The sequence below is a fragment of the Phyllobates terribilis genome, unplaced genomic scaffold (genome assembly GCF_046119375.1).
Source record: "Phyllobates terribilis strain yellow unplaced genomic scaffold, ASM4611937v1 Scaffold_1__5_contigs__length_1240528914, whole genome shotgun sequence".
Classification (NCBI taxonomy): domain Eukaryota; kingdom Metazoa; phylum Chordata; class Amphibia; order Anura; family Dendrobatidae; genus Phyllobates; species Phyllobates terribilis.
The window spans coordinates 489513992-489527583 of NW_027362761.1; the positions used below are offsets into that span (position 1 = coordinate 489513992).

At 43.8% G+C, this 13592-nt stretch overlaps 1 protein-coding gene across 4 annotated transcripts in view; it reads right to left on the reverse strand.

Annotated features, from left to right (window-relative positions):
• FAM169A (family with sequence similarity 169 member A) overlaps positions 1–12285 on the reverse strand; it is a 165217-nt gene extending 152932 nt beyond the window's left edge. Inside the window, exon 1 of one of the 4 annotated variants that reach the window (XM_073679932.1) lies at positions 12040–12226. The gene's annotated coding sequence lies outside the window, so the exon portion shown is untranslated. Of the gene's footprint in view, positions 1–12039 lie in introns of all 4 variants that reach the window. The other 3 variants (XM_073679921.1, XM_073679929.1, XM_073679911.1) reach the window with 3 other exon arrangements.
• Between the last annotated feature and the right edge of the window lie 1307 nt (positions 12286–13592).

Sequence of the window (13592 nt, forward strand, 5' to 3'; positions counted from 1 at the left end):
CACATACTCCTGCTGCGGGGTTGCTTTGCCCTCTGGAGGTTCCTAGTGCGCCTTGGACGCATCTCTCTATGGATTTTATTACTGATCTTCCTGTGTCTGAGGGTTTTACTGTCATCTGGGTGGTCGTAGACCATTTTAGTAAGATGTGTCATTTGGTTCCATTCATTAAGTTGCCCTGCGCCAAGACACTCGCTAAGGCGTTTGTTAAGGAGATTGTCAAGCTCCATGGCGTTCCCACGGATATTGTTTCTGATAGAGGACCTCAGTTTGTGGCCCGCTTTTGGCGTGCTTTTTGTGACAGGTTGGGAGTTCATTTGTCATTTTCGTCTGGTTATCATCCCGAGTCTAATGGACAGACTGAAAGAAAGAACCAGGATGTTGAACAGTTTTTGCGTTGTTTTGTGGCGGACAATTAGGAGGTGTGGTCTGAGTTTCTGCCTCTCGCAGAATTTGCTCTTAACAATCATACATCCTCCTCTGCTGGGTGCTCTCCTTTTTTTTGTTGTACTGGGAGACATCCGTCTTTTGGTTCGTTCTCCAAATTGGGGTCGGCGGTGCCGGAGGAGGAGAATTTTTCCGGTGATTTGGAGAGAGTTTGGACTAATGTACGTTGTAACCTGCAAGAGGCTAACACTTTTTCCACTTTTTAATTTTTATGAATCAATTTGTGAAGCACCTAGGGGTTCCAAGTTCTCACTATGCATCTAGATAGGTGCCTTGGGGGGTCTGGTTTCCAAAATGGGGTCACTTGTGGGGGGTTTCCACTGTTTAGGCACATCAGGGGCTCTCCAAACGCAACATGGCGTTCGCTAATTATTCAAGCAAATTTTACAATCAAAAAGTCAAATGGCGCTCCTTCCCTTCCGAGCCCTGCCGTGCGCCCAAACAGTGTTTTTTCCCCACATATGGGGTATATGTGTGCCCAGGGGAAATTGCACAACAAATTTTGGGGTCCATTTTTTCTTGTTACCCCTGCGAAAATAAAAAAAATTGGGTCTAAAATAACATTTTTGTGAAAAAAGTTAAATGTTCATTTTTTTCTTCCACATTCCAAAAATTCCTGTGAAGCACCTGAAGGGTTAATAAAGTTCTTGAATGTGCAGTTTTTAGAATGGTGTCACTTTTGGGTATTTTCTGTCATAAAGACCTCTCAAAGTGACTTCAAATGTGATGTGGTCCCTAAAAAAATGGTTTTGTAAATTTTGTTGGAAAAATGAGAAATCACTGGTCAACTTTTAACCCTTATAGCTCCCTAACAAAAAAAATTTTGGTTCCAAAATTGTGCTGATGTAAAGTAAACATGTGGGAAATGTTATTTATTAAGTATTTTGTGTGACATATCTCTCTGATTTAAGGGCATAAAAATTAAAATTTTGAAAATTGCAAAATTTTCAAAATTTTCGCCAAATTTCCGTTTTTTTCACAAATAAACGCAAATGATATCGAAGAAATTTTACCACAATCATGATGTACAATATGTCACGATAAAACAGTCTCAGAATCAGGAGGATCCGTTGAAGCGTTCCAGAGTAATTACCTCATAAAGTGACAGTGGTCAGAATTGTAAAAATTGGCCTGGTCATTAACATGCAAACCACCCTCGGGGGTAAAGGGGTTAAAGCACTATACTGTCCCTGGTGAACAACTAAAAACCCCAATCAGTGTAATAAATTAAGAAAAAACACGAAAACCTCTTTAAAGCAGTTTTCCCAAAATCGCAAGCTATCCCCTATCCATAGAATAGCTAGTTTATTGCTGGGGGTCCTACCTTTGGAACCTCCAGTGATCCTGAATAAGGGACTCCAGAACCCTGAGAACGAGCTGCAGAGCTGTGTCTTGAATTGACCTCTACTCCATTCATTGTCAAGGGGCTTTCTTTGCCAGTACCACGGACAATGTATGGAGCGGAAGTTGAAGTTGAGCACCTACGCTTCATTCCAGACAGAGCTCTGCAGCTCCAGAGTTCAATTCTCAGAATTGCTAGGGACCAGAAAGTTATCCCCTATATTAAGGATATGGGTTAACTTGCAATTTTGGGAAAACCCCTTTAATATTATGTATAATACTTTTGTGGGAAGTAATCCAGCTCACCGTGGCATGTGATCTGGAGCATGGACAGCGTATCCGCCTGTACGCCACAATCAGAGGAAGAAAGGAGGTAGTGCAGCTTCACGGAAAAGCAAATCTTCTTTTATTAGGTGTACATACAAACTGGTGACAGGATAAAATGAGAACATCTACGCGTTTCTGGTGCTTATGACTAAGGGTGCTCTCAGCACCAGAAATGCGTAGGTATTCTCATGTTAACCTATCACCAGTTTGTATGCACATCTAATAAAAGAAGTTTTCCTTTTCCGTGAAGCTGCACTACCTCCTTTCTTCCCAAGATACTTTTGTACCCAACTATGTCTCACAGTTAAATACAGCCAGGTAAAGAAAGCTGAGGTTCTCTGTTATATACTATATACTAAGCAAGCATTTCTCATTATCTGGTCACTACTTAGGGAATACAGGAATATTGATGAGAACATTTAGGAGACCATGTACAAAAAAAGATCAGTGAGCAAAGTGATTCCAGGCCCTCCACCCAACACAATATATCCTTGCACAAAAGATCTGATGTTAAAGATAGGTGTGGAAGCTCATCATCTGCTCCAGTGGCCTCAAGACCAAAGAATAGAATGACTTCAGCCTTGACTGTCAAGTCTATTATTGCTGTGTTTTTGCTATCCCATAATTCAATAGATAATGGAAAACAAATAGGTTGATTCTGTGCTGTCATAGGAAAAGGAATGACGGATGCCAATCTAATAGCTGGTGGTTTATTTGTCAACGCGTTTCGAAGCATATAGCTTCTTCATCAGGACAACCACGATCTGGGTCTACAGCAGCCTCAAGCGTTTTCAGTGGTTGTATGTACACAACCCAAACCAGATAAGACCCTTTTTGTGCTTTGTCTCCTTCCAGTATTTCTCTCTAGTATCCCATAATTCTAGTCACAAGGCTATAACATACAATACTTTTCTATAAGTCATTAGCTTGATAACTGTTATTTGGGGCAGTGAGTGCTAGTCGCATCTGCAATCGGCATGTGTACAAGTATACACCGCGCTGATCTAGACCTCCAGAGTAAGAGCTCACCATTGATTTTGGATTTTTCTAGAAGTAAAATGATTTCACGGCATACTGCACACTTGTCTTGGAACAGTCTGGCAAGTACGGCAGGGTTCACACTGTGTTTTTTAACTTGTATTAAAGACCTCATTCAGATGTCCATGTTTCATGTCCGTGTTCTATACGTGTTTTTCACAGATAGAACATGTGACCATTATAGTCAATGGGATTGCTCATGTTAGTGTTCTTGTTAATTGTCCCCCCCACCTTGAAAAAAGAACGGCGACATGTCTGTTGTGATCCGAGTCATGAATCAAACTCGCTGATTCAAACCAATGGGACAAACGAACAGCACACATACGCCATCAGTATGTCATTTGGGTGCTGTCTGTTTTTTACAGTCTAATATGAAGGAGAAGCTCAGAATTTATATATTTTTAGAGAAAATGAGAGGCCACACTGATGGATGGTAAAATGAAAACACACAAACTAAAAATGGCTTAGAAAAAGGATTCATTGAGCTGATTAAAAATGCTCCATTTTTTATCATATGCAAAAAAATAACCTGGACATGCGAATGAGTCCTAACTGTTTAACATATACCATATAACATTCTATACATGTGCTTCAGATGAAGAATGTGACAGATACCTAAGTGTTAACCACAGACTAATATATCCATTTAATAGATACACTGTGAGCTATTTCATGCCTACTTGTTAAACATATGGCATTACAATATGGGACATAAAGCAGCCCCTGAGGCTGCTTTATGCGGCCCGCAGGCACAGACCCCTTGACGATCCCGACCTGGTCCAGGAGGAGCCGCCGATAGCAGCGCTGCATTGCCGCACAGTCAGCTGCTGGACTCTGATTGGCCGGCGGCTGGCATTGGAAATGCTGTACAGAGAGCCGGTCTCTGCGCGGCAATGCAGCGCTGCTGTCGGCGGCTCCTCCTGGACCAAGTCGGGATCGTCAAGGGGTCTGTGCCTGCGTTCTGCATGTGCACAAAGGATGCCGAGGGAACGGAGGACAGGTGAGAAGAATCTTTTTTTTTTCTTTTTTATGTGTGTGAAGAACAGCACAGGGGACAATGCTACCAGATGGCGACCTGGATGGGGCACATTACTGCAAGATGGGTACCACCAGGATGGGGCATATTACTCCAAGACGAGGACCAGGATGGGGCATATTACTACAAGATGGGGACCACCAGGATGGGGCATATTACTACAAGATGGGGACCACCAGGATGGGGCATATTACTACAAGGTGGGGACCAGGATGGGGCACATTACCACAAGACAAGGATCAGGATGGGGCACATTTCTACAAGATGGGGACCACCAGGATGGGACATATTACTACAGAGGAAAGGACTTGTCATGTAAAGATATTGCTGGACTTCCTGTACAGTGGGTACGGAAAGTATTCAGACCCCTTTAAATTTGTCATTGCAGCCATTTGGTAAATTCTAAAAAGTTCATTTTTTTTCTCATTAAAGTACACTCTGCACCCCATCTTGACTGCAAAAAAACAGAAATGTAGAAATTTTTGCAAATTTATAAAACAAAACTGAAATATCATATGGTCATAAGTATTCAGACCCTTTGCTCAGACACTCATATTTAAGTCACATGCTGTCCATTTTCTTTTGATCCTCATTGAGATGGTTCTACTCCTTCATTGGAGTCCAGCTGTGTTTAAACTGATAGGACTTGATTTGGAAAGGCACACACCTGTCTATATAAGACCTCACAGCTCACAGTGCATGTCAGACCAAATGAGAATCATGAGCTCAAAGGAACTGCCCAAGGAGCTCAGAGACAGAATTGTGGCAAGGCACAGATCTGGCCAAGGTTACAAAACATTTTCTTCATTACTCAAGGTTCCTAAGAGCACAGTGACCTCCATAATCCTTAAATGGAAGAAGCTTGGGGCCACCAGAAGTCTTCCTAGACCTGGCCGTCCAGCCAAACTGAGCAATCGTGGGAGAAGAGCCTTGGTGAGAGAGGTAAAGAAGAACCCCAAGATCACTGTGGCTGAACTCCAGAAATGCAGAGTACTGCTGCTCTGCTCTCTACAGTGGTATATATGTTATACACTGCTCTCTACAGGATCTCATACATGACACAAGATATTTGTGTGAGGTTGTCATATCCTGTTATATCAGACACATGTATCTAGAGGAACTCAGCAGTGTATTGTATATAGCCATGCGTATAACGTCTACTATGTATAGCCATGTATTTAAATGGTCGCTGTCAGTTCAACAAACTTTAAGTCAATAAAGAAACTTTGTAATATATCATATCAGACAAATATGCATGTGCCATTTCTTCCACCAAGCAACATTTGTTCTGAAAAAAAACAGCTAAAGGGTATGTGCACACGATGCAGAAATGAAGCAGAAAATTTCTGCATCTCCCTGGCAGAAAAAAAGCATGCAGATTGTGCATGCGTTTTTCCTGCAGAATACATGCGTATCCACATGCGGATTCACATGCGTTTCCGCATGCAGATTGACAAGCGCTTTCCAGGCGATTTTAGCATCACCTGGAAAGTGCTTGACAACTAGGTCACACTATATAAATCCATGCAAACAGCATGGATTTATATAGTGTGACCCGAGAGAGTGTATATACTTACCTCCGATGGCCCGCGCTGTCCTGCTCAATCCGTTCTCCCGGCTGCCGGCAACTTTGAATTGAAAGACCTGCCGACGTCAGCGTCACGTGACCCGTCACATGACTCTGACGTCAGCGCAGGTCCTACAACTCACTGCAAAGTGCCGAGAAGCAAGCATGAGTGCTGCGCGGGCCAACAGAAGGTAAGTATATATTTATTTTTTATTTTATTCTTTTTTTACAGCTTTTTAATGGTACCTGGGTGTGGATGAGACTCTCCTCTCCTCCACACCCGGGTACCATCCGCACATTAGAACGCGCCAATAACGCAAGTACAAATGCAGTCTTGCGGAATTGGCGCGTTCTAATGCAAGTCAATGGCGGCGAAAAACGCCGCGTTTACGCAAAATTAATTGACATGCTGCGGATTTTTGAGCGCAGCGTTTACGCTGCGGAAAAATCCGCATCATGGGCACAGCACATGCGGATTTCAATTGGGGAACATTGCTGCCCTTCTACCATGCGTTTTTAATGCGTTTCCGCTGCGTTTCCGCAGCTGCAAAAACGCCGCGGAAACGCATTAAATACGCATCGTGTGAACTCAGCCAAAATCTATTTTGTCAAAGCCATCTTGTGAGGTGCCAGGTTATATCTCCTATAATACTGAATGGAGAGGAGAGGGGGAGGATGAGTAAGGGAGCGTTCAGCACAGTGACAGACCAGGCAGTCATAGGCAGATTCTGCTGCAGCTTCTAGCAAATTTATTTTACTTCAATTCAGGATTCACAGTCACACTGCTCAGTACTGCTATACAATTTCCTCCATGCCTCTAACTGATATTGCCTGTGTGCTACAGAGTAAAAAGAGCAGGAATCTCTCTGCTTCTTTGTTCCCTGTATGGGAGACATCCTAGAAGCTAATAGGGGCATACAGAGAAATCAAAAAGCCACATAGCAAAAATCTTAATTGTCCACACCGCCCAAAAAATACAAAAATTAGCAGAGTAGCCTGGTGTCACTGGTGTGTCAGATGTGACAGACAGTCGCCCTAAAGTTGGTTGCTCTTCGTTTGACATTACAGACACCTTCTTAGCTGTTTCACTCTAGGACCCAGCGGCTATCTCCTTCCTGCTAATTTACCCCCTGGCCTGGGTGTTTAAATAGTTTCATTTTGCAGCAGAAAGGTGCCGGTGATACTCACATGTTTCCTTGTGAATGCTTGGAGCTCTCAGACTGCTATCTTCCTCTGTGGTGCTAGGAGGACGCTTGGAGTTATCTCTCTGAAGTCGGCTAAAGCTACTTTCCCCCGTGTTTGTCTCCATTGTTGTCTTTAGTCGTTAGTGGGGATCGACTAGTGTTCATCCCCCCTAACCTATCCAGGGCCAATCGCTAGTGAAATACAGGGTTTAGGTTCGCGAGCGACAATTGGTGAGGAACCAATATAGGGACGTTAGTGGAGACAGGGTGATATCAGATCAGCCTAGGAGGTCTCCACTCCCCCCTTTCCCTAGAGTCTGAGCTCCCTTTCCCCCTTCCCTTTGTGTCGCACTTAGTTTTTCACACACCTTGCGTGACAATAGCTGAGATCATACCTCCCAACTTTTAAAAACAGGGAGAGGGACATGTATTGAAGAACTTACAGTTATGTTGCCCCCCACTAAAGCCCCTTACTGCTCTCACCTACTTCAATACCCCTTTCATGGCCCTTATAGACTATGATGCCCCCCCCCCACACACACACACACAGCATGATGGCCCCACAGTAAATTTTCCCACACAATTTAACCCCACAGACGCTCACCACACGAACAGTGCTTCCAGAAAAATATGATGCTAACACAGTGCCCTCCACAGATTATGATGCTTCTGCAGTGCCCCAACACAGTATGATGTCCCCCAGTGCTCCTAACACAGTATAACACCCTCGCAAACTGGCCCCCACACAGCATGATGTTCCCATAAGTCCCCCTCACACACTATCATTCATGGCCCCCACAGCCCCACGCACCTTAAGATGTCCCCACAGCCCCCTGCTCAGTATGATGTCCCCAAATAGTATGATGGCCCCCACAGCTCCCCACACAATACTGTAGCCCCCCATACATTATTACGCTCCCAACAGCCTCCACACAATATGATGTTCCCACAGACCCCCATGCAGTATGCTGGCCCCCACAGCTCTCCAATGAGTATGTTGGCCCCAACAGCTGCTCACACATTATGATGGCCCCACAGCTCCCTATATACAGTATGATGGCCCTGACAGCTCTTCCCACACAGTAAGATGACCCCCACAGCTCCCCAAACAGTATGTTGGCCCAAACAACTCCTCATACAGTTAGATGGCCCCCACACAGTATGATGCTATCACAGCCCCCCAAATGTACCGAATTTAAAATAAATAAATAAATACTACTCACCTTGATGCGTTCCCCCGATACACTGCTCTGGTCCATTGCAGGCGCAATCTAATGTGCTGAGTCTCAGTCGCACAGATTAAAAAATGCTATACAATGGGAAGGACGGCCAGTGTAATAAGCAGTGGGCACATATAGTAGTAACAATTCTATATACAATGCCAGTTGTAAAAGCTGTGGGCAAATAGGAACACTTTTCCATATGATCCCACACTGAATGATGACCTGTAGGCACAAGGTAATACGTCTATCTATGATGCCAGTGTAATGAGCAGTGGTCACGTACTGTAGTAACACTTCTACATACGATGCCAGTCAAATTACCTGTGGGCAGATAGTAACACTTCTACACATGATACCAATGTGATGAACTGTAGACACATATGAACACTTCTATACGCGATGCAAGAGCAATAAGCTGTGGGCACACAGTAACACATCTTGCTTCATATGATGCCAGTCTCAGTGGGCAGCTGTTACATAGTAATACACATATAACAATATATATATTCTAAAACACAGAAAAGTCAAGGCAAACAATCCACATGACTAAGTATAATACTCAGAGAAATCCAATCGCAGCTGCTACCCGTGTCCTGACATCTATGGCAGTCTGCAATAATGTTACATCCTACAAAGGACATTCATCTGCCTGCAACATTTCTAAAATGGAGGTTTGCTGGAGCCGGGGGATGTTTGCACAATACAAGAGTATCCAAAACCCAGAAATGAGAGAATGTAAATCAGATCAGCTCTCAGTATAACAAAGGCTTTGAGGAGCCCTGCAGCTTCACCAGGGCACTGCCAGCAACACATCCACATGCATAAGCCATACATGTCGCATATACACATACAAAATCCATACATGTCGCATATACACATACACGATCCGTACATGATACATATACACATACACGATCCATACATGATACATATACACATACACGATCCATACATGTCGCATATACACATACACGATCCATACATGAAGCATAAACACATCCATGACCAATCCATGATACATATACACATACACGATCCATACATGATACATATACACATACATGATCCATACATGATACATATACACATACACGATCCATACATGTCGCATATACACATACACAATCCATACATGTCGCATATACACATACACGATCCATACCTGTCGCATATACACATACACGATCCATACATGTCGCATATACACATACACAATCCATACATGATACATATACACATACAAGATCCATACATGATGCATATACAAATACACGATCCATACATGTCGCATATACACATACACGATCCATACATGTCACATATACACATACACGATCCATACATGATACATATACACATACACGATCCATACATGTCACATATACACATACACGATCCATACATGATACATATACACATACACGATCCATACATGATACACATACACATACAAGTTCCACACATGATACATATACAAATACACGATCCATACATGTCGCATATACACATACACGATCCATACATGTCACATATACACATACACGATCCATACATGATACATATACACATACACGATCCATACATGTCGCATATACACATACACAATCCATACATGATACATATACACATACAAGTTCCACACATGATACATATACAAATACACGATCCATACATGTCGCATATACACATACACGATCCATACATGTCACATATACACATACACGATCCATACATGATACATATACACATACACGATCCATACATGTCACATATACACATACACGATCCATACATGATACATATACACATACACGATCCACACGATACATATACACATACACGATCCATACATGATACACATACACAATCCATACATGCCGCATATACACACACGATCCATACATGATGCATATACACATACATGATCCATACATAATGCATATACACAAAGACGATCCATACATGAAGCATATATACATACATGACCCATACATGAAGCATATACACATACATGACCCATACATGATACATATACACATACACAATCCATACATGATACATATACACATACACAATCCATACATGACGCATATACACATACACGATCCATACATGAAGCATAAACACATACATGACCCATATATGATACATATACACATACACAATCCATACATGATGCATATACACATACACGATCCATACATGATGCATATACACATACACGATCCATACATGATACATATACACATACACGATCCACACGATACATATACACATACACGATCCATACATGAAGCATAAACAGATACACGATCCATACATGATGCATATACACATACAAGATCCATACATGAAGCATAAACACATACATGACCCAAACATGATACATATACACATACACAATCCATACATGATGCATATACACATACACGATCCATACATGAAGCATATACACATACACGATCCATACGTGATGCTTATACACATACAAAATCCATACATGAAGCATAAACACATACATGACCCATACATGATACATATACACATACACAATCCATACATGATGCATATACACATACACGATCCATACATGAAGCATATACACATACACGATCCATACGTGATGCTTATACACATACAAAATCCATACATGATGCATACACACATACACGATCCATACATGATGCATATACACATACAAGATCCATACATGAAGCATATACACATACACAATCCATACATGATACATATACACATACAAGATCCATACATGATACATACACGATCCATACATGTAGCATATACACATACACAATCCATACATGATACATATACACATACACAATCCATACATGATACATATACACATACATGATCCATACATAATGCATATACACATACACAATCAATACATGTAGCATATACACATACACAATCCATACATGATACATATACACATACACGATCGATACATGAAGCATATACACATACACAATCCATACATGATACATATACACATACACAATCCATACATGATACATATACACATACATGATCCATACAAAATGCATATACACATACACAATCCATACATGTAGCATATACACATACACAATCCATACATGATACATATACACATACACAATCCATACATGTAGCATATACACATACACGATCCATACATGATACATATACACATACAAGATCCATACATGAAGTATAAACACATACATGACCCATCCATGATACATATACACATACACAATCCATACATGATACATATACACATACACGATCCATAAATGAAGCATATACACATACATGATCCATAAATGAAGCATATACACTACACATACACGATCCATACATGATGCATATACACATACATGACCCATACATGATACATATACACATACACGATCCATAAATGAAGCATATACACATACATGATCCATAAATGAAGCATATACACTACACATACACGATCCATACATGATGCATATAGACATACATGACCCATACATAATGCATATACACATAGATGACCCATACATGATGTATATTCCTATCTACATACATGATCTATACACACATGATGCATACAGTATATGGTCCATAAATGATGCATACACACACCCACACACATGATCCATAGATAATGCACATACACACATGATCCATAGATGCTGTATATACAGGATACATATACATATACATCATGGGGATATAACTGATATTTTGACTCAGTGCCTCCATCCATGCACCAGTAACAATGGCAGCAGTATGTGTGCAGGAGACTCCGATGCTATAATAATGCATATAAACCATGAGGCCACATGCCCCGATCACTGATTGGGTTTCTTCCATCACCCTCCTTACCTTATTCCCACCCTATATGGAACAGCAGGCTGCGGAGCTGATGGCCCGGGATGAGGCGGGGATTAGGAGGTGGTCTCTGATGATGATGAGGGTGATGATCCACAGTGGGGCACTGCCAGCTGCTATACTCACCTCCACAAGGACTCTCCTCCCTGGTGCTGGGGATGATTGGCAGAGCACTGATCGGCTGCCCCGGCCCCTCTGACGCGAGCGCGCACTGCCCCCTACACGTGCACGGCAGTACTACAGCTTACGTAACATTACCTGCTCGTCCATCATGTGGTCTCTGCACTGGGGGCTCGGATCTGTACCAGCGGCTCTCCTCTGTACTGGGGGCTCGGATCTGTACCGGGGGCTCGGATCTGTACCGGCGGCTCTCCTCTGTACTGGGGGCTCTCCTCTGCACTGGGGGCTCTCCTTTGCACTGAGGCTCTCCTCTGCACTGGGGGCTCTCCTCTATACTGGGGGCTCTCCTCTGCACTGGGGGCTCTCCTTTGCACTGGGGGCTCTCCTCTGTACTGGGGGCTCTCCTCTGCTCTGGGGGCTCTCCTCTGCACTGGGGGCTCTCCTCTGCTCTGGGGGCTCTCCTCTGCACTGGGGGCTCTCCTCTGCACTGAGGCTCTCCTCTGCACTGGGGGCTCTCCTCTGTACTGGGGGCACTGGTGTGTACTGGCGCTCTCCTCTGCACTGGGGGCTCTCCTGCACTTGGGGCTCTCCTCTGTACTGGGGGCTATCCTCTGCACTGGGGGCTCTCCTCTGCACTGGGGGCTCTCCTCTGCACTGAGGCTCTCCTCTGTACTGGGGGCACTGGTGTGCACTGGGGCTCTCCTCTGTACTGGGGGCTCTCTTGCACTGGGGGCTCTCCTCTGCACTGGGGGCTCTCCCCTGTACTGGGGGCTCTCCTCTGCACTGGGGGCTCTCCCCTGTACTGGGGGCTCTCCTCTGCACTGGGGGCTCTCCTCTGCACTGGGGCTCTCCTCTGCATCGGGGGCTCGGATCTGTACTGGGGGCTCTCCTCTGCACTGGGGGCTCTCCTCTGTACTGGGGGCTCTCCTTTGTGTAGCGCCCCGGGTGGGGCCTTACTGTCTGGGGCAGTATATATGTATATTACGGTGGCTGGCCCAGTGCGCCAAAAAAGGGGGTTTAATAATATGAAAATAAAAGTTTGTGACGCCACCTGTGGATTCTGGTAAGAGGTTACCAGCGCTGCGACAGTCCACTGAGGCTGATGTTAGGGGCAGCTTTGATGGTACTGCTCCCCACAGGTGGAGCAGGCCTCAGGGCAGTGTAGAATGAATGGAGGTGGGTGCGCTGGGCGTTGTGGTGCAGGCAGGGAATGATGGCGCAGCCGGAGTAACGGACAGAGACGGGGTTTTGCTTCGTTTCCTTTACTGGTACAGCTGTTAGATACGGTCCAGGGTATTCTAGGTGAAGGGCGCACTTCTGGACTTCTCCCCAGTGAGCGGGTATAAGGCCTCCTGTTCCTGTCTGTCTCTGTGTAAGCTCCTGGCCAGCCTGCAACTGTGCCTAGCTTATGTGTCCTGCTTTTACTT